The following is a 22544-nucleotide window of genomic DNA, read 5'->3' as shown; positions in this document are numbered from 1 at the left end:
GTAAAAGCTGAAAGGACTACCCTGTTGAGAAAAATACTATATAAATCATGATAACCATGATCAGTAGATAATTAAGCAGCCATGAACCTGCTTTTGGTTATGCCCAAGTTATAGCATTTACTATAAGATGTACGTTGAAAAGTAAGAACTAAAGTTTATATCCTTTTGCAATATATATAAATATCAAATCAGTATGTTGTATGCCTGAAACGAATATAATGTTGTATGTCAATTATACCTCAGTAAAAAACAAACAAAAGTTATATATCCGGTATGATAACAAGTTTGTAGAAGACATATAAGGATATATAAAACTATATATATATTAAAAAGTAAAAAATAAAACAAACTGTTGGTTGTAGTTCACTTGGGATGCTGAAACTATGGATTTTCTCCTATATTCTCTCTACTTTTTTTATATTTAATATCTTTTCTATAAAGATCATGCATGTCTTTAATAAAAATAAAAATAACAACAACACTAATAATAATAATAATAATAATAATAATAATAATAATAATAGTTGGTAAAATATTTAGAAACAATTCCAAATGGAATGGTGACCTTGGACACTGAAGCCTATTGCTATAAACTAAATTTTCTTCTTTTTTTGTTTTTTGGTTTCACTCTCCTTGTAATGACACCTCGCAACGCAATTTCCAGCATCGTCAGCTGTGAGATTGTTGTAATCTCAAGGAATGCATGCTGGTCTTAACAACCATGGCAACAGACTTTGAAAAAAGTTAAATGGAATGTGTCTGATTAAGGATCTACCACAACTCAGTTCAATTTCAATCTTACTTTCCTGGTTGATGATGGAGCTCTGCTGCTAATTCTAAGGCAGGTGTCTTGTAGCACAATTGCAAGAGAATTGCCACTTGTTTCCTGTATGGCCTTTCGTGGCCGCTTATTTTCTTGAACCTCAGTTTCCCTCTTTGTAAAAGAAGGATAGTAATGCCTACATCAGAGAGACGATGACTAGGGCCAATGAGGCAATTAATATGCAGAAAAGCACCATGCAAACGTTGAGGAAATAGTTCAGTATGTAGGGAAATGCATCTGGCTTGGTGTTGAGCAAACCTGACTTTTCCCGGGTCAGCCAGTTACTATGTCCTAAGCCTTCGGAACATGACTCTGCACTCTTAATCCTCACTTGTTTCATTTGTAAAATGGGGATGATGGCACTCACCTTACAAAGTTATCACGAGGGTTGGAAATAACATTTGTTAAGAAATGCCTGATATGAAGCTTGTAGAATTAGTAACCACTATTTTTAAGTATTTATCAAAAGCAACTTGACCTATATATTCCCTGAATATGCTCCAACCCTTGGCATTCACTATATTTGAAAAGTCAGGAACTCTTGATGACAGGTTATGGGCACTGCTAACTGTGTTCCTGGATTCCAATCTAATGGATTCTGAAGAGCATGCTCGGCTAATGTTATACTTCCTTTTGGAGACTTGCACTTCATATTGCTAAACTTGTGAGTAGAGTTTTAATGTGAGTCTCTGAAGCTTGGTTGGGTTTGCCATACCTGAAATTAACTATAGAGATTCTGGTACAGGTGCTTTTCTTGATCAGGTAAGTTCATTATTCAAAGATTTTTGTCTGTGCATTGCAGAAAGTACTTCCTATGGAAGCTATGACCTTGATTTCTGAGATACTTAATCATGCAGGCTTGATGATGTAGAGATTTTCCCTGGGTCACAGAAATGACCGTACGATTTCAATTCAGTGAGATCTTGCAGAAGTTGGTTCATTGTGATATTTTCAAGCAGGATAATCTTGAAATATGTACATTAATAAATTTCAAAATCTGCAGTCTCAAGGCAGAAGGGATACCTCTGTGATGCAAATAGCTATGTCCTCAGCAAGATGTTCATTTTATTTGTAAAATGTCAGTCTCTAAACAATGACTAATGGTTAGAAGAAAAGTGCTGCTTTAATAATTTGGTCATTTAATTTCATATCCTTGCCTTAGGTAAAAAGCAGAATCTAAGAGAATTCTCACCATCTGGAAGTTCTCTATCTGGTTGGTCGAGGATTGAATGAAAACATCCTCACACATACGTTCTGTGAAGAAGGATGATTGACAAGGACTCCTCAGTGTAGTCCAGAGTAATCATTTGATCACAGAATGTACTCAATTTCAGGGTGATGCCAGGATAAACTTGTTTACTGGGAGAGTCTTCAAGTGGATTTGCAGTGCATCGTATTCAGTTTTCTCTATTGTAATAAGAACGCATCTTGTTATTCAAAGTGGTGGGACTGAAGCCATAGAAAGGAGCTCTGACCATAATTCCAACATGAAAATCCACTACATTTGAAAACTATAGAACTGCATAATTGCACCCCTCTCTATGACATATGCATAGAGGAACCCCCAAACAGCAACAAAAGTAGAAAATCTTAAGCATTTCCTCTAGGGCGTTTCCCTCCTATCTAGCATATACCAGAACAGTCAATGAATTCTGCATGCCATGTTGGCTTCAGAACAGGGATTTTTGTCCAACTAGAAGCAAATGTTCTATTTTGAAATTTGGATGGAAAGTTATTGGTATGAAAGTGTATGTGAAGGAAGAATGACATCAACTTCCTGGATGAGCAATGGGGGGCTCCTCCCATTGTTTTTCAGGTGGCAGAGACCACAACAGTTGTGGAGCTTATTTCTGAACGCTATGAAATAATGTTTCACTTCTTTCCATTATAAACTAGGAACAACTCTACCATCAGGAACACTGATGACACAATTATAACAACAACAACAACAAACATTTATTGAAAAATTAATTAGCGCCTGATAGTGCCCCACACATACCAAGTTCTCAATAAATATTAGCCATCATTGTTACAGTTGCTATTATTATATTGCCACGTTCCTGCCTTAGACTTGTTCCCATGAAATGCTGTGATAAGTATCCCAACTTTACAGGTGAGGAAACTGAGGTACTAAAAGGTTAAATAACTTGCCCAAAGACGAACACACAGCTCACAGGTGGCAAGGCAGAAATGGGAACTCAGGCAGAATGGCTCCAACGCCTGAGTTCCTGTCTTCGTGAATACTTGCTCATGAAAGAACAAAGAAACAAAGAAAAACTAAGAGTGTGGACTGTGTCTCATTTTTCCCGTTAATATTTCTTTACAGTTTATCGTTTTATTGTCAGTGAGTAGAGATTTGAGTAAAAACTCAACATTGAACAAAATATTATGCATTAACATTTTTCCTCAACAAGTTGAAAAAAGACCAGATTCTAGATGCGGAACCCAACAGTCCAACACAAGATAAACTACTGTTTCGTGGAATCATGATTTGAACTACTGGGGTATAAAAAAGAGTCTTGGATTTGAGGTAAAAACGCTTGGGTTTGCTACATCTTTTACTTTTTTATCACTATATGACTTTAGGTATAGGAGTCCAGAAAGAGGCTGAGAATGGCATGAAATGTCACTAGCACATACCAAGATGTCTACTTAACTTACTTACTTACACTCTAGTCCCTGCCTGAATGGAACCTTTCCATCTTGTGTATCTGCACGTTTCTCTAGCCCTTTCCCACTCCCACCTTTCTTCCCATCAGACTCCATCAGCTCCTCACTGAATTCCTGGTACCTTTACAAATGCTACTACTATACAGATATCAACTTGGGAGGTTTTCAAGATGTTTCCTGTATGATTATCACGGATCTACAACTTGAAGGTAAACATCTTGAGGTCAGAAGCTGGATTCTTTTTTATCTCTTACTTTGCATGACACAGGTCTCAAGACTTGTCTGATAGCAGTGGAGCGTACAGAGTTAGAGAATTGAATAGGCATTTCCTTAAAACAGATTCTATATTTGTATCTGAAAGGGCTATACATAACATCAAGGAAGATGAAAAAGAAACATTTTTAAAGTTTGTGCAACAGAAAAAGTCCTTTTAAAAATAACCACAATCAAGTGTTAAAGAGGGTACTTTTGTTATGTGGAAGGCTGAGAGTCTTGCTGAGTTTGACTATGCAAACTGGGAAATAAGAAGTAGGGAGAATGGACTTGTTCTGAATGGTAGAGGGAGTGGAATTTGGAGTTCCAGGGGAAATCCAGGAGGAGGGGAGGAGGAGCTAGAGGAAAAGACCGAGCCAGGAACTGTGGGAATTTATGTATCTTGGGGAACACAGATCACAAAAGGAACTCTCTTAGAGGTGGGGTGGCTTGAAAGGGCTTTCAAAGACTAGAAATGTTGAATATGAGATTTTTAGTTGCTTGATCTAAGATATGCTGTCAGACCCCCTTTATCCAATGCTGTGTGTCTGTGTGCATGTGTGCACGTAATGAGTTTCTGTTTTGTTTTGTTTGTTTTAGAAATTGGCAAAAAGGCTCAGTTTCACCTCTAGTGTCCCATTTTGTAAATGTGGAATAAGGAATCGGGATTCCAGGAAGTAGACAAAAGCTTGGGCTCAAAAGTTCTCTGAAAATTTGCAAAACTCTTGGAGAAGGATTTGATTTTCACAAAACATTGAAATGGGATTCAGGTCAAGTGTCTAGATCGTGAAGGTTAAGCCCCAGGTATATCTGGGTTACTGTGGCAAGAACCACACCTTGCCTTAGAAATAGTGGAAGAGGTCATGAGGTATAGTGAAAGGAAGGCCAAACTTGGAATAAGACGGCTTGGTTTGTCTTTTGACCCTGCAACTTACTGTTGGGAGCCTCAGTTTCATCATTTATAAAATATACCTACCTACCCAGTGGTTTAAAAATAAGGATAAAATATGTAGCACTAGCATATGGTACATACTTGATACATGAATAGTTGGTCATACTTTAAAATAGAGTTGATTCGGGGTGCCTGGGTGGCGCAGCGGTTAAGCGTCTGCCTTCGGCTCAGGGCGTGATCCCGGCGTTATAGGATCGAGCCCCGCATCAGGCTCCTCTGCTATGAGCCTGCTTCTTCCTCTCCCACTCCCCCTGCTTGTGTTCCCTCTCTCGCTGGCTGTCTCTATCTGTGTTAAATAAATAAATAAAATCTTAAAAAAATAAATAAATAAAATAAAATAGAGTTGATTCAACTCTTGAATCTGGTACAGTTATCAGTCAGCAAGGGTAGATTAGGCCTATTAACAAACAATCCCTAATTTTTAGTGGTTTATAACAACAAGGTTTGTTTCTTCCTCGGTATGTACATCACAAAGTAGCTGGATATCTGCTTTGTCTTGTCTCCATTCTGGAATCAGGCTGATGAAGCAGCTTTTATCATTGGTCATCATGAGAGAAAGAAAAAAAGCCGTGGAAAGTCTAGAATAAACACTTGAAGGAAATGTAACATTCCTCAATGCTTGGAAAGCAGAGAGCAGGAATTATGCGACAAATAGCACTGAGGCTAACAAAACACTGTTATTCTTTATTGTTTCTCGAGGTTCTTCATGAAGGCTGGTGCATGGGACTTTTGGACAGAATGAGGGCTACCAAGTTTCTTTAGAGTGCTGCACCCTCCCATGATCAATTGCCCTCTCGTTCAAGTCAGAAGATTGCGTTCAATCTACCATAATGATTTTGAAGCAATAGATTTTCAACATCATTTAATTGAGTCAAACATTTTGAAAGTGTAAGTGTGGGATTTCCTGATGCAAGCTCTGATGTGTTCAATTTAATGGCATTTGAAGCTAATTCTTCTGTCTTCATAGGAGGTAAAGATACTTTACATTTCAAGTCAAATTTGAATACCTATTGTAAAATCAAATTATCAAAATGTTGAATATAAAGTATCTCAGTACTGTTGCATTTCCTTATGATATTTTTACAGGATAAAAAATATATATGCATATGTATATGTATGTCTGCCCACCCTGAGAAGCGAAGCACTTATAGAGGTAAATTTTATTTATGGTTCTCTGATTGTGCCAGTGAAATTTGATATGTGGCAACTGACAGAGTTGTGTTTGTGAAATGGTCATAGAAATACAGAGACAGATCTCAGGCCAATCTGTATTCTTTACACTTTTTCCTACCTGCCTGAAATTCTCATTAGCCATGCTGATCCCCCACCCCACCCCGCTTTCCCCAAACACTATAAACCTCTATGCATATAGAGGCACAGACCAACCTCATTTTCTCTACCTAGAAGATATTTGCTCCTTAATTACTTAGCTCAAATTTCATGTCTTCTGTGAAGCTGCCTATATTTTCTCAAAGAGACCAAACTGCTCCCTTTGTAATTCCAAAGCACTTTGACAATGATTCTTTTATAGCACTTAGCACATTGCATTGTAATGGTCTGTCTCTTTCCCCTACATCACTAGCACCAAGCATAATTCCTGGTGCAGAGTGGATGTTACACGAATAAATGAAAGACATGAAGCCAGGGCTCGAAACTGGATCTTCTAATCATGACTGCAGATCAAGCTCCATTTTTCACACTGCTTATGACTGGTTTAGCCGTAGAGACATTCTGCTTAGGATAAAGATTAAGATTCTCATAGTAATGTAAGTTCCTTACTAGAACACGTGTGCTTTGGGGAGAAGGATCTTCTCTGACTTACTCACTACTATATTGCTGATGCCTAGAATAGTATCTGATCTGTAATAAGCATGGGGGAAAAAAACCCCAAAACAAACATTTGTTGAAGAAATAAGTAAAATACCATTAGAAGACATTTTAGCCATTCACTGGGCATTTTAAAAATTATTATTTTGCCCCTTCATGCCAGGCAGAGGGAATAGGACAGTGGGCAAATACAATGAAATGTTAGGGAAAAAAGGAAAGGTTTGGAGCATGTGGTCATCCATGATGGGCAGGTCCGTTTGTAGCAATACTGAGGATCCTGCTCTATGATCCTCATGGCTTAACTGATACTCAGAGTCAAAAACAACAGGGTGACTTTGAACCACAGGCTACTTGCTTTGTCACCATACATGTGGCTATCATTCAAACTCTTGGCGACTCCAGTGTCTGAATTATAATGTTTTTTCTTTATCAGAATCATGTAAGTGAAACTGTCATCTCCCTTAATAAACTCAGATCCAGAAGCTCTAAATTTGGCAATGGAGGGTGAAGCCCAGGGTGGGGAGAACTGGCAGAACATGACTGCCATAATTCTAGCCTTCCTAGGATTTCCATTTCCCTATAGATTTCTCTACTACCATGGCCCAACCTGTTCCCTTATTGACATGTTGGCCAAAGTGTACATACACATTAATTCACTACAGTGGTATAAATAAAGTGAATAAAGATATTGTCTTCTTTTGGACATCTTGGGCTCATGTCTTGGCTTTTTGACTATGACAAATTATGACAAAATTACTTCTCTAAGCCTCAGTTTTTACAGATGTAAAATGGGGGAAATAATAGTGTTATGGACTGAACTGTGTCCTGCCAAAATTCATACGTTGAAGACTTAACTCAAACTATAGTTGGAGCCAAAGGCCTTTAGGGAGGAAATTAAGGTTAAATGAGGTTATAAGTGTGAGGCCTTAATCTGGTAGGATTGGTGCCCTTATAAAAAGAGGAAGAGACTTGAAACCATAAAACTCCTAGAAGAGAACATAGCCAGTAATTTCTTTGACACCAGCCTTAGCAACATTTTTCTAGATACATCTCCTAAGGCAAGGGAAACAAAGGCAAAAATAAACCATTGTTACAACACCAAAACAAAAAGCTTTTGCACAGCAAAGGAAACCATCAACAAAATGGAAAGGCAACCTACTGAATGGGAGCAGATATTTGCAAATGATATATCCAATAAGGGGTTCATATCCAAAATATATAAAGAATTCATACAACTTAACATCAAAAAAAAAATCCCATTTAAAAAGTGGGCAGAGGACCTGAATAGACATTTTTCCAAAGAAGACGTACAGATGGCCAACAGGTACATGAAAAGATGGTCAACATCACTAATCATCAGAGAATTGCAAATCAACACCACAATGAGATATCACCTTACATCTGTCAGAATGGTTAGAATAAAAAAGACAGGAAATAAAGAGTTGGTGAGGATGTGGAGAAAAAGGAACCCTTGTGCACTGTTGGTGGGAATGTCAACTGGTGCAGCCACTGTGGAAGCAGTATGGAGGCTCCTCAAAAAATTGAAAATAGAATTACCATATGATCCGGTAATCCTGCTACTGAGTATTTATCCAAAGAAAGTGAAAACATAAATTTGAAAGGGTATGTGCACCCCTGTTTATAACAGACAAGATACAGAAGCAACCCAAATGTCTATCGATAGCTGAATGGATAAGGAAGATGTGATACACACACACACACACACACACACACACACACACACACACACACACCATGGAATATTACTCAGCCATACAAAAGAATGAGATTTTGCCATTTGTGATAACATGGGGCTAGAAATAATTCAGACAGAGAAAGACAAATACTGTATGATTTCATTCACATGTGGAATCTAATAAACAAGACAGATGAATAAACAAACAAGAAGCAAAATCAGATCTATAAATACTAAGAACAAGCTGATGGTTGCCAAAGGGGAGAGGATGGGGAATGGGCAAAGTGGGTGAAGGAGCATGGGAGATACAGGCTTCCAGTTATGAAATGAATAAGTCATGAGAATAAAAGTTACAGCATAGGGAATATAGTCAACGATATTATAATAGCAATGGATGGTGACAGATGGCAGCTACATTTGTGGTGAGCACAGCATAATATGTAGAGATGTCAGATCACTCTGTTGCCCCTGAAACTAATGTAAGATTGTATGTCAACTGTACTCAAATTAAAAAATACATACATACATACCTTTGAGGAACAACAATGAAAAAAGAGGAAGACACACCAGAGCTCTCTCTTTCTCTACGTAAGCACAGGGGAAAGGCCAGAGGCGTGAGGTATAATGGGAAGGCAGCTGTCTATGAGCCAGGAAGGACGACCGTCACCAGAAACCAAATTTGCCCGCACTTTGACCATGGACTTTTAGCCTCCCAGAACTGTGAGAAAATAAATGTCTATTGTTTAATCCGCCCAGTCTGTGGTATTTTGTTATGGCAGCTGGAGGAGACTAATACCAATAGTGTCTAATAAAGCTTTTGTGGGGAGTAGGTGAGGACGCAAGACATGTAACTTGTATTTGTTGCGCTGGTTGCAACCAGCTGGGAGGACGATGGTTCACAGATAGAACTTGACTGGAGGTTCAGGGATAACCAAAGGAACTAGACATGTACAAATGGTACCTAGTCGACAGGTCATTGCTTACTCATCTCTAGCTTGGGGCTTCTGAGGGGATTTTTCCTCCCTCTGAAGTCTTGTTACCTCTACTATTCAGGCATGCCCATAAGCAGGTCTCAATTCCAGGGTATCCAGAAGTGAGGGAAGTGTCCTCTTCTTCTGTGTCTTACAAAGTGTCTGCTTCATAAGGTCCAATTTTCTGTTTCTGTTTGCTTTTTCCAGGGATGACAGACTAGTGGTAGTGTGGGGCAGGGTATCACCTGCTGAATGGCAGCTTCCTCCACCCATTTTGAGACCTTATCCTATGGCTCTTACCAGACAAAGACATCAAAATAAACCCAAGAGTTGTAGGAGAAATACATATATAGCAGGTGGGGCTGGGATGTCTTTTGTTATCTCCTTCTTTTTTAAGCTACACAAAGAAAAGATATCCCTTTCATTTTTTAAAAACAGCTTTATTGAGATATAATCAACATACTATACAATTCACCTACCTAAAGGGTCCCATTCAATGGTTTTTAGTCTATTCACAGATCTGTGCCGCCATCACCAAGCTCTCGCATTTTTTTAAGATTTTATTTATTCATTCGACAGAGAGACAGCCAGCAAGAGAGGGAACACAAGCAGGGGGAGTGATAGGAAGAAGCAGCTCCCAGCGGAGGAGCCTGATGCGGGGCTCGATCCCAGAACGCCAGGATCACACCCTGAGCCGAAGGCAGACGCTTAACGACTGAGCCACCCAGGCGCCCCCAAGCTCTCGCATTTTTAATGTTTATCGGAGTCTGGGTTCTCTGTTCTTAAACAGCACGGTGTATAGAACATAAATACACCAGTCTGGGGAATTTCACCAATCCGAGGCCAATGCATCTGGATAGTTCTTTCTCCCGTCCAGGGCAGGGAGTGGGGGGCTTCATGGTGTCTCCTCTTATATTCCCCTGGTGCTGGGTCTGGTCCCTGCTGTGAGCTCCCCCAAGAACAAACACATTGCCAGAGGACAAGTAACTGTTGGTCAAATGCTGCTCGAGCCATGTAAAATACCTCACTCAGAGGCATCAGGCTCTACCCTTCCTTACTTATCATGGTACACCTGGCCCGAGATTCAGGGTTCCCTGAGAAAGCTAGCTGGTTGCAGTTCTTTCCGTGACTTCTTCTGTGTGTCGAATCTTCCATCTTAAGTCCTGCAGGAAGGGCTTAATCGGCCCTCCTTGTGTTTGCGTCTGGGCCCGTCCCAGCTCTTGTTTTAGTAACCAGTTCCAGAGAAGAAACACTTGTAAAGAAATAGCAGAAAGCAGAAACACAGCTCAGCCTAAAGATACCCCAAATTTACATTACTGCACAAAATAGGATAGAATATTTTTTAGGTCACTCAAAACAGTTTTGCTTCTTAAACAAGTAACTTTCAAGCATCTCCATTTTAGATGCTGGCTAATGAAAACCACTATTCCAATGTGGGTTTCCAAGAACAGTGCCCAAGTACTTGCATTTATATTTGCATAACCAAATCAGTATTTATGGGCTGCTCTTCTACAAGAAAGGGAAAACACTGAAGGCGTACTCCAACATTTACCTCTCACAAGATAGGCAACTGCTTAACGAGCTGAAATGGCTGGTTCTTCCAACATCTACCGTTCTCACCAAAGCTTCACAGCTTTAGTGCCTAGTCTCAGTCGGGACCACGTTCAAGGTTCCCAGTACTTTCCCTCATCCTGGCAGTACCAGCAAGACGAGGCTGCCCATGAGCAGGTGTGTAGGAGGCTACCTGAGATCCTGCAGCTCTTATTTCTTTTTATCTCACATTCTGAATTTGGTTCTGAAAACCAGCAATAGACTTAAGCCCAGTAAAATAACTCACAAATTCAGATCCAGCTAACATTTCCTGGATTCTAACTGTGTGCCGGGTACTCTCATACACCTTTTCCCAGGAAATCTTTACAACAAACCCATGAGGTAGGACTAATAGTATTGCTACATTTTTTTTAACAGCTGAGGAAATAGAGAGATTAGGTAATTTCTGCACTGACCAAGTAGTAACAACATTCTGGGTCAAAGCTAAACCTTCTGACTATGGCAGGTTCCATGCGATCTTTTCTTTCCTAGAAAAGTGAGAGTTTAGCAGGGCCAGGCTACAAATGGGAGATTAGTGCTGTGGAAGGTGAATACATGGCACAGTCAGCAGTCAATACATGTTAAATGAGTAAATGAATGAATGGATGAATGGCATAATTGAATGAAAAATCCCTGGAAAGCTCAATACTTACTTAGTCCAGGAGTTTTCTAGTTGAGCTCTTTGATACCTGCTTATCATAGAAGATTTGATTTCATTCTAATTTTCAAAGGCATTTTGTCAAGGTTCCTTTTCCCCACCAAAGCTTTTGGCCATCCGAGGAAGTAAGTAGTCATATTTCCCTATTGTTTACCCTCTTAGGGACTCCATGCATCCTGGATGTTTTCTGGATCTTGGGTCACAGGCTGATCCTATTCCCAGTTCCCCCAGCACTCACGCAGGGGACCTACTGCTATTCTCCCTCTCTTTGCAGGGAGATGGACAAAATGGCACCAATGACCAATGGCATTGAGTGGGTGGGAACATTTGCGTGGAAATTAAGATGGTGCTACTTGTAAGCTGGGTGATTCGGGGAAAAATCACCTTTTGGAGGTTTATTTTATTGCTGACACAGTGGGGGTGACAACATCTACCTGATACGGTCCTAATGAGGCTTAACTTACTGAAAACAGAGTTGGAAGCCCAGCACAGTCCTGCACGGTCCAGCAATACTGGGCCCCTTGTAATGTTGCGTGCAGTTTTGTGTGGACTGCACAGCACAAAGTGCTAACTTGTATTTAGGAAAGCCGTTGACAGCAGTAGTTCATTTATTACCGGGAGCCAAAAATGAGCTGTACTGAGATGGTCGCTTGTCCCCTCACCTAGTGCTTGCTAGGGGAGACAACTAAAGGCCTTGGTTTTGGTGAGAAGTTTTGTTTTTGTTGTTGATGCTGTTTTTTAAATGTTATGACACAACCACGAGACACCGTATGATCCATTTCCAGGTGGGACACAATGGACTGGTCCTCCTTGCAGTGGAAAAGCTCCATGATGCACCCTCTGACTTGCCTCCAATGACTCCTACCCTCTGCCACCTCGTATAGGATCGCAGCTGCCCCTCCCCTGACGCCCCCTCTCTTGTGTGCTGTATTAGGCACTTCCTTCCTGACATGGTCACCTTGCGTCCATGAGGGCAAGGGACTCCACTTAATTCACTATGTGCCTAACACTCAAAACAAGGTCTAGAACACTGTAGGAACTTAAGACAGAAGTATTAAGAGAGTAAGAGAATATTCTTGTTCTTGTTATTAGCATCATTAATATTACGATAATGAAAGTGTTTCTTGGGGAGATTGGATTATTTCTACCTCTTTCTTTCTTTTTTTTAAAGATTTTATTTATTTATTTGACAGAGAGAGAGAGACAGCCAGCGAGAGAGAGAACACAAGCAGGGGGAGTGGGAGAGGAAGAAGCAGGCTCCCAGCGAGCAGGGAGCCCAATGCGGGGCTCGATCCTAGGACCCTGGGATCATGACCTGAACCAAAGGCAGACGCTTAACGACTGAACCACCCAGGCACCCCAATTTCTACCTCTTTCAAGTTCACCCCAGGCTTGGTCATCTCTTGTTTACCTAACCAACGTTGACCCTCAGAAGACCATGACCTGGTCCCATTTCTCCATGGCCTCTCACCCAGCATTCTCTGGTTCTTGCTAGGAGTCGGCTTTACAACCCAGTGAGCTGCCAGATGACTTAGCACTGCCTGTTGCGAACAGAGTGCGGGGGTGCACCGAGAAAGATGAGGCTCAGAGTTTTAGGCAGTAATTCATTCTTTTTTATTTAACACACATTTGCAAAGTGTTCCGTGTATGCCAGGATCAAATGGACAGATGCAAACGAGAGTGGCCCCAGTGGGCCAGCCAGTCCGGTTAATGGACAGTCTCAACAGGGGGTGAGTGAAACAGAACAGGGGGTGAGTGCAGGGGTCTCAAAAGTACGGAGGAAACATCCCCACTCGCCTGTGTCCCGGCCTGTGTGTTAGAACCGGGCTGAGCATGTGACGCCTGGTTACAGAGGTGACTCATCCATGCTGCAGAAGCAAACAGGCGATATCAACAGGCTGAAGACAGTCAAACGTAATGGATTTTTCATAAGACACGTTGAAGGTATACCACTGCGGGGTGGGGGGGCTTCCAGGGGCTTCCAGAGGTTATTAAAGGTTTCTTCATATAGAAGAAACAGAAGCAGAATTCCTTTCTTTTTTTTTAAATAATAATTTTTTGTTATGTTGTGTCAGTCACCATACAGTATATCCCCAGTTTTTGATGTAAAGTTCCATGATTCATTAGTTGCGTATAACACCCAGTGCTCCATGCAATACGTGCCCTCCTTACTACCCATCACCAGCCTATCCCATTCCCCTATCCTCCTCCCCTCTGAAGCCCTCAGTTTGTTTCCCAGAGTCCATAATCTCTCATGGTTCATTCCCCCTTCTGTTCTTCCCTTCCTTCTCCTATCGATCTTCTTACTATTTCTTATGTTCCAAAAATGAGTGAAACCATATGATAATTGTTTTTTTCTGCTTGACTTATTTCACTTAGCATAATCTCCTCCAGTCCCGTCCATGTTGCTGCAAATGTTGGGTAATTGTTCTTTCTGATGGCTGAGTAATATTCCATTGTATATATGGACCACACCTTCTTAATCCAGTCACCTGTTCTTTTTCTGTTCCTTTTTCTCTTTTCCTTCTTCTTTCCTTCTTTCCTTCCTCCTTCCCTCCCTCCCTCCCTCCCTCCCTCCCTCCCTCCCTCCCTCCCTTCCTTCCTTCCTTCCTTCCTTCTTCTTTTGTCATGGCCAAGTGGCCCTTTAAAATCCACGTTATACGCAGGGATCAGACCTGCCTTTTGCACGTTCTCTCCAGGGATAGGGCTGCTTCACTGAATCTGGTAGTGGTCTTCATACAACCCGCAGCACATACAACACATGCTCTGTCCAGAAAGACGAAGTCATATGAGTGTCTTCAGAGGCCAGGGAGTGAAATACTAATCCTGATTTTAGTGCCAAAGCCTAAAAATAATCCAAGCCCAGAGCACAGTGTATCACTGAGGCCTTGTCAGCTGTGAAACCATCCTACTATCTTTCAATCTCCAGTGCTTTTCATATGCCTCCTTTGTTTAAACTCGCTGGTTTATTCTTCGTGGAGGTAAGACGAGATGCTGAAATCCTCAGTTGCTAAACGAGAGAAATTCCTCAACAAACTGCTCACCCTCCTTCATTTCAGGACAACACATACTCTTGGAAAACTTTAACTTTGGGAGTTACTAGGCAGGTTTTGATGTCATGCCTCTGAGAAACCTCGGGTTTAGATTGTACCTAATCACATTTCAGAGGCTGTTTGGGACTGAGAGATTGGAGGGAATAGCCAGAAGTTTCCTTAAACATGTCAGGCCCTACATATGGTTCTAACTATAATCATGTTTCCAAGCGCCTATGAGATAGAGTTCTCCAAGAATGCTTCTTACGTCCGTGTTAGAAATTGGCTGTGGCTAGCTTGGCTTGAGGACACACTCAATACTTTGAAAGTTTTCCTCCAAAATCTCTCTGCTTCTCCTCCCTGCTCTTTCTGGCTCTCTCTTTCAGCCCAGGATTTTGAGTTGGATGTGAATTCATTTGAGGGAGGTGTCTTGATTCCTTATCTCTGTTAATGACATGTGAGGGAGGGACACATGGCGTTATGAAGCGCTTACCTGTTACCAGGTTTATAAACAATCCCAAACATGGCAACTCTCTGTCCCTGGAGGCCTCAGCCCTGCCCAGTGCAGGTCCTGAAGCTTGCGGGCTCGGTCCCACTCATTCACACAGCCAGCTCCGTACAGGCTTGGCCCTTTGTCAGGGGGTTCCTCCCTTGCCAGGAGGTTAAGTCTAATACACGTCTCCCTGCTGTCATCATCATCTTCGTTTCCAGGGGCCCCAGCCCAAGTACCTGCAGGTCCATGTGTTAGCTCAGAACCCTACCTGCCTTGGCTTCTGGAGTGTGCTGCACTTATCCTAAAAAACGGAATCGGGTCCCTTGAATCCAACCCATTGGCTGGAACACTTGCCCCCTAAATCAGCATGGTCCAGTAGAAAGATCATGTGAGCTGTGCGTGCAGGCCACACACGTAATTTCAATTTTTCTATGCCATATTGAAAAAACTAAAAACAAAACAATAAAAACCCCCCCAAAAGGTGAGATTAATTTAATAATATATTTTATTTAAGCAAGTATAACCAAAGTGCTATCATGTCAACACACAGGCAATATAAGATAGAGTACTGATGAGCCATTTTACTGTTTTTTTTCCCCCTCACGTTAACCCTTTCAAACCCACTGTGAATTTTATACGAATCGTATATCTCAACATGGACCAGCCACATTTCACATGTTCAATAGCCACATGTGGCTGGTGGCTACCATTATGGGCAATGTAGACTCTGACCCCAAATTGCTTAACTTGGACATTTGTTACAGCCTGGAAGAAGATCCCAGGGCTGGGGAGCTGCCATTCTCTGTGAGATTACTTCTGATGGGAGGTCACTGTCTACCAGTGGAGACTGTCTTCCCTTGGAGACTGAATCAGCCTGCAAGGAGTGATAATTATAGTTTATCCTGGGCCAGCCCGTGTGCTAAGAATTTTATAAGCATTATCTCATTCTATCCTCAGAATAATCTAGAGGTTCTGTTATTACCTCTGAGGCATAAGAGGTTATGACAGTTGCCTAAGGTCACAGAGTCACTAAGTGGCAGTGCCCGCGTTCAAAACCAGTTCTGTCTCTCTCTGGAGTTTGAACTCTTCCCTGCTGTGCTGAACCCCCTTCCCTCTTGCCCCTTGGACAGCAGGGCTTGGATGGCTGCCTTCTCTCTCAGAAACTGTCCTGCAGGCTGGTCAGCTCATCTCCCAGCTTTGCCCGTTCCTCATGCTCTTGTTTACTCATCTATCTCTGCTGACTCAGCACAGACACCCCAGCAGGCGCTGCAGCTAAGTCCGACAGGTTATGGTGGTAACAAGCCTCTACAGCATGAGGTCCTCAGAAAAGCTGATCTATGAGGCAAACCATGTGAAATATTTCTCTCTTCTCTGTTTGGAAAAGCTGGTGAGCTCTGAGTTTCTGGCAGGCTTGCAGCTAATGAACACGAGAATATGGAATTAGAAAACACACCCAAAGCTGGTTGCTTGGCTAATGGAGACATATTGCACGTCTCAGGAGCTTGTCTCGGGTCTCTGGGGACCGGGAGCCTCTCGTGTTAAACAGCTGGTTTAGCACAGTGTCTGCCCTGTGAGTGGGTGTAGTGGAAAGCTCTTAGGAAGAATCCTTGGGGACTGGAAGAATGTGTGCTATGAGATGGATTTTTCTTGGTGCAAACACTCCCAGCCAATCTGGTGTTCTCCTGGGAGGAAAGAAGGGTTGGGTAGGGGTGCATTGAGGAGGCAGAGGGTGATGAGTGGGCTCATGGACCTTTCTTAACCTATGTGGGCATTCAATGTGACGGGACATTCAGCTGTGTCCTAGCAGCATTTCCTCCTTGCCACAGGAGTAAAATACGATCCCCGAGCTGAGTTAGCTCACTGAGACCTGGGGAGGCAGAAGAAGCCTAGGACTGTACCGAGGTCCTACCTGCAGAAAGTGTGTGCCTTGAAACTGCATGACCTTTGGGCCAGATTGGCAAGTAGCTGCATATTCTTAGATGAGTCAGTTAACTTTGAGTCTCAGTTTTTCCACTTCTAAAATTAGGATTCAACTTCAGGGGAATTGCTAGGTATGTGAAAGTGACTAGCATATTCCTGGTTCATAGAAGACACTCAGTGTATGCTAGCTTCCATTTTTCTGAAAGGGAGGGCAGCCATCCAAGTCCTTCTGTCCCAGGGCCGGAGGGAAGGTGTTGAGGAGAAGTGGCTAGGTTGTCCCCATACAAGTGAACTTTTGGTTTGGGCATTCACCAGCTCACTGGCTTCCTGGATTCTGATCTTTCCTTGATTCTCTTGACTGAGTCTGAATTTTAGATCCCTAACCATGGCTCCCACAGGCCCCTATTCTTCCTTATCTGGCACTTGTTGAGTCTGATCAAGTGTGGGTGTACTGGATTCAATAATGTCCCCTCAAAATTCATGTCCACTTGGATCCTTGGAATGTGACTTTCCTTGGAAATAGGGTCTTGCAAATGTAATCAGTGAAGGTCATACTGTGTTAGGAGGGGCCCTAAATCCCATGACTGCTATCCTTATAAGAAAGCCATATGAAGGGGCGCCTGGGTGGCACAGCGGTTAAGCGTCTGCCTTCGGCTCAGGGCGTGATCCTGCCGTTCTGGGATCGAGCCCCACATCAGGCTCCTCTGCTATGAGCCTGCTTCTTCCTCTCCCACTCCCCCTGCTTGTGTTCCCTCTCTTGCTGGCTGTCTCTATCTCTGTCAAATAAATAAATAAAATCTTAAAAAAAAAAAGAAAAAATAAGAAAGCCATATGAAGACACAGAGAAAAGATGATGTGAAGATACACAGAAAAGAAGACCAGTGATGCCAGAGGAAGATGTTGAATTGGTACAGCTACAAGGAATGCCAAAGATTACTAACAGGTACCAGAAGCTAGGAAATACCAAATACCATACCAAAATCTTGAAATTTACAGGGAAGGATGCCCTCCCTCCCCTCACCCATAGTGTCTGCTCTTCAGAATTCTCCCTTGGACCAGCCCTCTGTAGATTCATATTTGAACTCCAGGGAAAGAAGGAGCTGCAAATAAGCATAAATATAACTTCACTACAGTTATCGTAAGACTTTTTTAAAAAAAAGATTTTATATTTATTTGCGAGAGAGAGAGCAGGGGGAGAAGCAGAAGGAGAGGGGTAAGCAGACTCCATGCTAAGCGCAGAGCCTGAAGTGGTGCTCAATCCCATGGCCCTGAGATCATGACCTGAGCTGAAATCAAGAGTCAGACGCTTAACCGACTGAGCCACCCAGGCTCATACTGTTGTCATAATACTTCTAAATATAATGGAACTTGCGGAACTTCTCTCCACTTCTGCACAAAAATAGGTGACTTAGGCACATTAATGACTTATGGAAAGAAAGTGCTGCTTTGGCAATTTCAGAACAGTAGCACATTTGTTGCATTTTTGGTGGGTCCATGGGAGGTGTTTCAACGGTGTGCCCTAGAAACAGGTATCTTCGGTATCTTTACACAGCTGAAGATGATGGATATAGGGAAATGTTTTGGACCAGGAGGGAAGATGAGGTCTGTGGTGGGAGCAGACCGAACAAGGGAGTGAGCACATGTGAGATAGCCCTTAGGGGACTCCTGGCAATCAATGGGCAAAATGATGACGGTAATGCCAGAGTCCACAGAGTATTAGGAGAACTACTAGAGTCAGACCTACTGAAATATTGTTTTAATGAGAATCCATTTCTATTCCCTATGCTGGTTTATCCTGGGGTCATAGTGGTTACACTGATAATAAGGGCTAGACAATCTCCCTGAGCCTGAATTTATTTGCAGGAGGGAATGGCATGAAGGAAAGGGTACATATGAGGAGGAAGTTTTGAGTGCAAGGTTTGAAAGAAGAGAGACAACATTGGGTTTTGCCACCTGTAGGTCTATACGAACCAGGTCTGGACTGCATGAGAGAGGCCTGTTTTTCTCATTTGTGCATAGAACTCAGCAGGGTCTTAATGCATTAAAGACTAAAGGAGAACTTTTGGCACCTGGAGACAAGCACTTTGGGTGTCATCCCAGGGTGTCAGCACGCTGGAATGCCCATTATTCACTCAGAGAACAGCAGAAGAATACCAGAGAGACCTGATGTTCAATGGACATGACATATGACCAGCTGCAGAGTTTTCATCTTTCTCACACATTCTTCAGCTTGGCTCCGTCAAATCAGCACTCCCTGGCACCGTGGCCCAATGAAATATAATGGAATTTGGACAACTCTCCGCCCTGACAAGGAGTCGAGGCATATAGAGGGGGAGATAATTTCAACCTCCCTCATCTAGAGTCAACATTCAACAGATGAGAAGGTTTTATTATCATGGATCAGGAGTGGATTTAAGAGACAATTCTCTAACAAAAAGAATAGCTGCTGATCAATCCTGAAATGAATGTCGCCATGTTAGATAGATAAATCAATTCTAAACTCCTTTTTAGCAAATAATCCTATATAACAAGTGGCATAAATAGCATGCATTTTGTAGTTTCTTTCTCTTGGCGAGTGCACTAGGGAGTTGTTTCAAAGTCTTTATAGAGATCATATATATGTATTTATATGAATGTGTATATGTATACATGGGAAACATTATACTTGCTTTGAATTTTCCCTTATCCCTAGGTCTCATTATTTTGATGTTCCTCCTCTTGCCCTTGTTAATTTACTTTTAATCAAGTTGGGTTTTTTTTTTTTAAAGATTTTATTTATTTATTTATTTGTCAGAGAGAGAGAGCGCACAAGCAGGGGGAGCAGCAGGCAGAGGAAAGGGAGAAGCAGGCTCCCCACTGAGCAAGGAGCCCAATGCGGGACTCATCCCAGGACCCTGGGATCGTGACCTGAGCCGAAGGCAGACGCTTAACCGACTGAGCCCCCCAGGCATCCAATCAAATTATTTTTGATGTGATGAAGTTGGTCTACATTGGAGGACACAGATTCTTCTTGCTGTTGACACATTTTAATAATATTGCTGAAGATATTGCTCATTACATCATATAGTTTCTTCCTTATGAAGATTAGTGAGTAAAAATTCTCCCTTGTTTAGCAGCAAGGACACACGAGGTTCTTTTTGGGGGAAATTTCTGACTTGGTCTTACTTTGTGGACACTGACTCTTCTAAGTTGTCAATCTTATTTCCTTTTTTGCATTGGTTGCTAGGAAGCTCAGAGTCAAATTTTAGTTTCATTTCTATTGTGATCTATAGGATTTGCTGGCTTGCATTCAATGAACTCATCTTAGCCTTTGAATCTACGACTCTTATTCCTTCTCCTATGTGCTTCTCAAATGATTTTTTTTAATTCAATTTATCTGGCAATGCTATATTCATCATTATGAGTTCCCTTAAGTACCTTTTGGGAATCAGGTAGAATTGTAAATAAACACATATTACAATTTTGTTCTTTAATCTTTGGATGGAGCAAAAGGAAGGATTTGGAATCAGTAGACTTGTCACAGCTCACCTCATTTCTCTAATTCTCCATTTCCTTGTCTATAAAATAGAGCTCACAGTAACTTCTATCTCTGCAGACTTGTGAAAACCAAATGAGACAATGGAAGCAAAAGTGCTTTGTAATATTATTTGTAATAGTAAAAACAGGAGACTGATCCTCTTTTCTATTAAGAATTATGTGCATGATACCCATAGTTTGAACATAAAGTAGTACTGAAGGCTTATACAAGATATGACAATTCCTTGCCTCAGCCCTTTCTGACTGCTGAGAATGATCTTCACTCTCGTAGCAGATGTGGCAAAGATGATGTGTGCCATTATCTGGCTCAGTAACATCATCCGTGTGTATAGGTATGTGTGTTGAGACAGTGTTATGAACTGGTGAGTTACAGTCTAGAGAGATTGAGAACCAGGACTGCCTTACCATTGGTGAGACCCTGGAATGTGCGTGCATGGTTTTTGCTCTAGAACTGTTTAATTTTTCCAGAAAGAGATCTTCAAAATGTCTGCTTTGAACTTTTTAGATTACTGACCTGTGGGGGCTAGAGTAGGTCAACTTATTTGTAAATGGCCTGTTTCAGTCTTGCACCAGTCCCTCTTTCCACTGGGGAAAAGTCTGGGGTCTCTCTGAAATAAACCTCTGTTCTACCACTGTGGAGGGTGAAGAAGGGTAATTATCCGGCTGCCCAGAGTGAAGGGGTGGGGTCCCATTCCTCTTCAGACAGACTTCCAGCTAATCCCTCTCTGATTTTTATATTTCAACCATCTCCCTTAAGTTCTAAGCTTCCTTCTCTTTCCCTCCAGGGTTCCTGCCAGAGAAATTGCCCACTAACTTCTCATGATTTTTTTCATCTAACTGTAGGCACTGAGTTTGTAACTCACTTTGCTCTGCTAAATTCTGAGAACTGTTGAATTCTTACCTTCTGAAGACTTTTTTTTTCCTGTTCTCCTTGTCCTTGGATGTCTTTTATCCATTCCTTTACTACCATTTTAGTAAGAGGAAGAGTAATATAAATCCAGCATATTTAACTGTGAGTCCTTTTTGAATTTCCTCATGAATATATCACTATTTTAAAAAATTATAATAAACTTTATTGAGATATAATTTACATAAAGTGTACACATTATAAGTGTACAGCATGATGACTTCTGACAAAGGAATATAGATAGCCTTGTAACTATTGCAGTCAAGACATACTTTTGTTGAAGGAAATCCTGCCATTTGCAACAACATGGATTAAACTTGAGGGTATTATGCTAAGTGAAATAAGTCAGAGAAAGACAAATACTGTATGATATCATTTATACGTGGAATCTCAATGTAAAAAACAAAACACCTTCATAGAAACAGAGAGTAGACTGGTGGTTTCCAGAGGCAGGAGAATGGGGCAAATGACTGAAGGTGGTCAAAAGGTACAGACTTCCAGTTATAAGATAATAAGTTCTGGTGATATAAAGCACAGCATGACTTACCATTAACTATTTTATATCTGAAAGATACTGAGGAGATGTTGAAAATTCTCACCACACAAAAAAATGGTCAATATGTGAGTGACGGATGTGTTAACTAACCCGATCGTGGTAATCAATTTGTGGTATATCCGTATATCAAATCATCACATTATATACATGAAACTTACTCAATGTTATATGTTGATTATACCTCAATAAAGCTGGGGGGGAAAAGATATACTCTTGTTATCCTAGAAAGTTATTTCTTGCCCCTTACAGTCAATCCTCCCACCCCCTGACCCCTGGTCCCCAGATAATCACTGGTCTGCTTTCTGTCACTACAGATGATAAACGTATTGTTTTTGTTTAAGAAATCGAAGAGGAGTTATGTGGGTTGTGAGATTGTGAAGAATTTTTTAAAACTTTGTCTTTGTATTAAAAAAATGAATGCATTTACAAAAACATAGAATGCAAATTGAATATAACAAAAGTACTTTGTAAACTCTAAAGTGCTTTCTAAATATTACTTAACATTTTTCTTTTTTGATCAGCTCACACATTACTGGAAATTGACTGGGGGTGAGGAATTTTGCTAGCGGAGGGTGGTCAGAGGCCAGACCAGACAGAAGGGGCTGAGAGGGAAAATAGCATCAGCTAGACTCCCAAGTAAAAATTTACCATGTGTTTCCC

General features: G+C 41.5%; 1 long non-coding RNA gene across 1 annotated transcript; it reads left to right on the top strand.

The window, feature by feature from the left end:
• Positions 1-1484: 1484 nt before the first annotated feature.
• LOC130544007 (uncharacterized) lies at positions 1485-5754 on the top strand. The gene is made up of 3 exons (XR_008959851.1): positions 1485-1585; positions 3583-3702; positions 5397-5754. It is a non-coding gene; the product is annotated as an uncharacterized LOC130544007 (long non-coding RNA).
• The last annotated feature ends 16790 nt before the right edge of the window (positions 5755-22544 follow it).

This window comes from Ursus arctos, unplaced genomic scaffold, assembly GCF_023065955.2.
Source record: "Ursus arctos isolate Adak ecotype North America unplaced genomic scaffold, UrsArc2.0 scaffold_18, whole genome shotgun sequence".
NCBI lineage: Eukaryota > Metazoa > Chordata > Mammalia > Carnivora > Ursidae > Ursus > Ursus arctos.
Note: the sequence above shows the minus strand (reverse complement) of the source record. Positions and strands in the feature narration are given on the sequence as shown.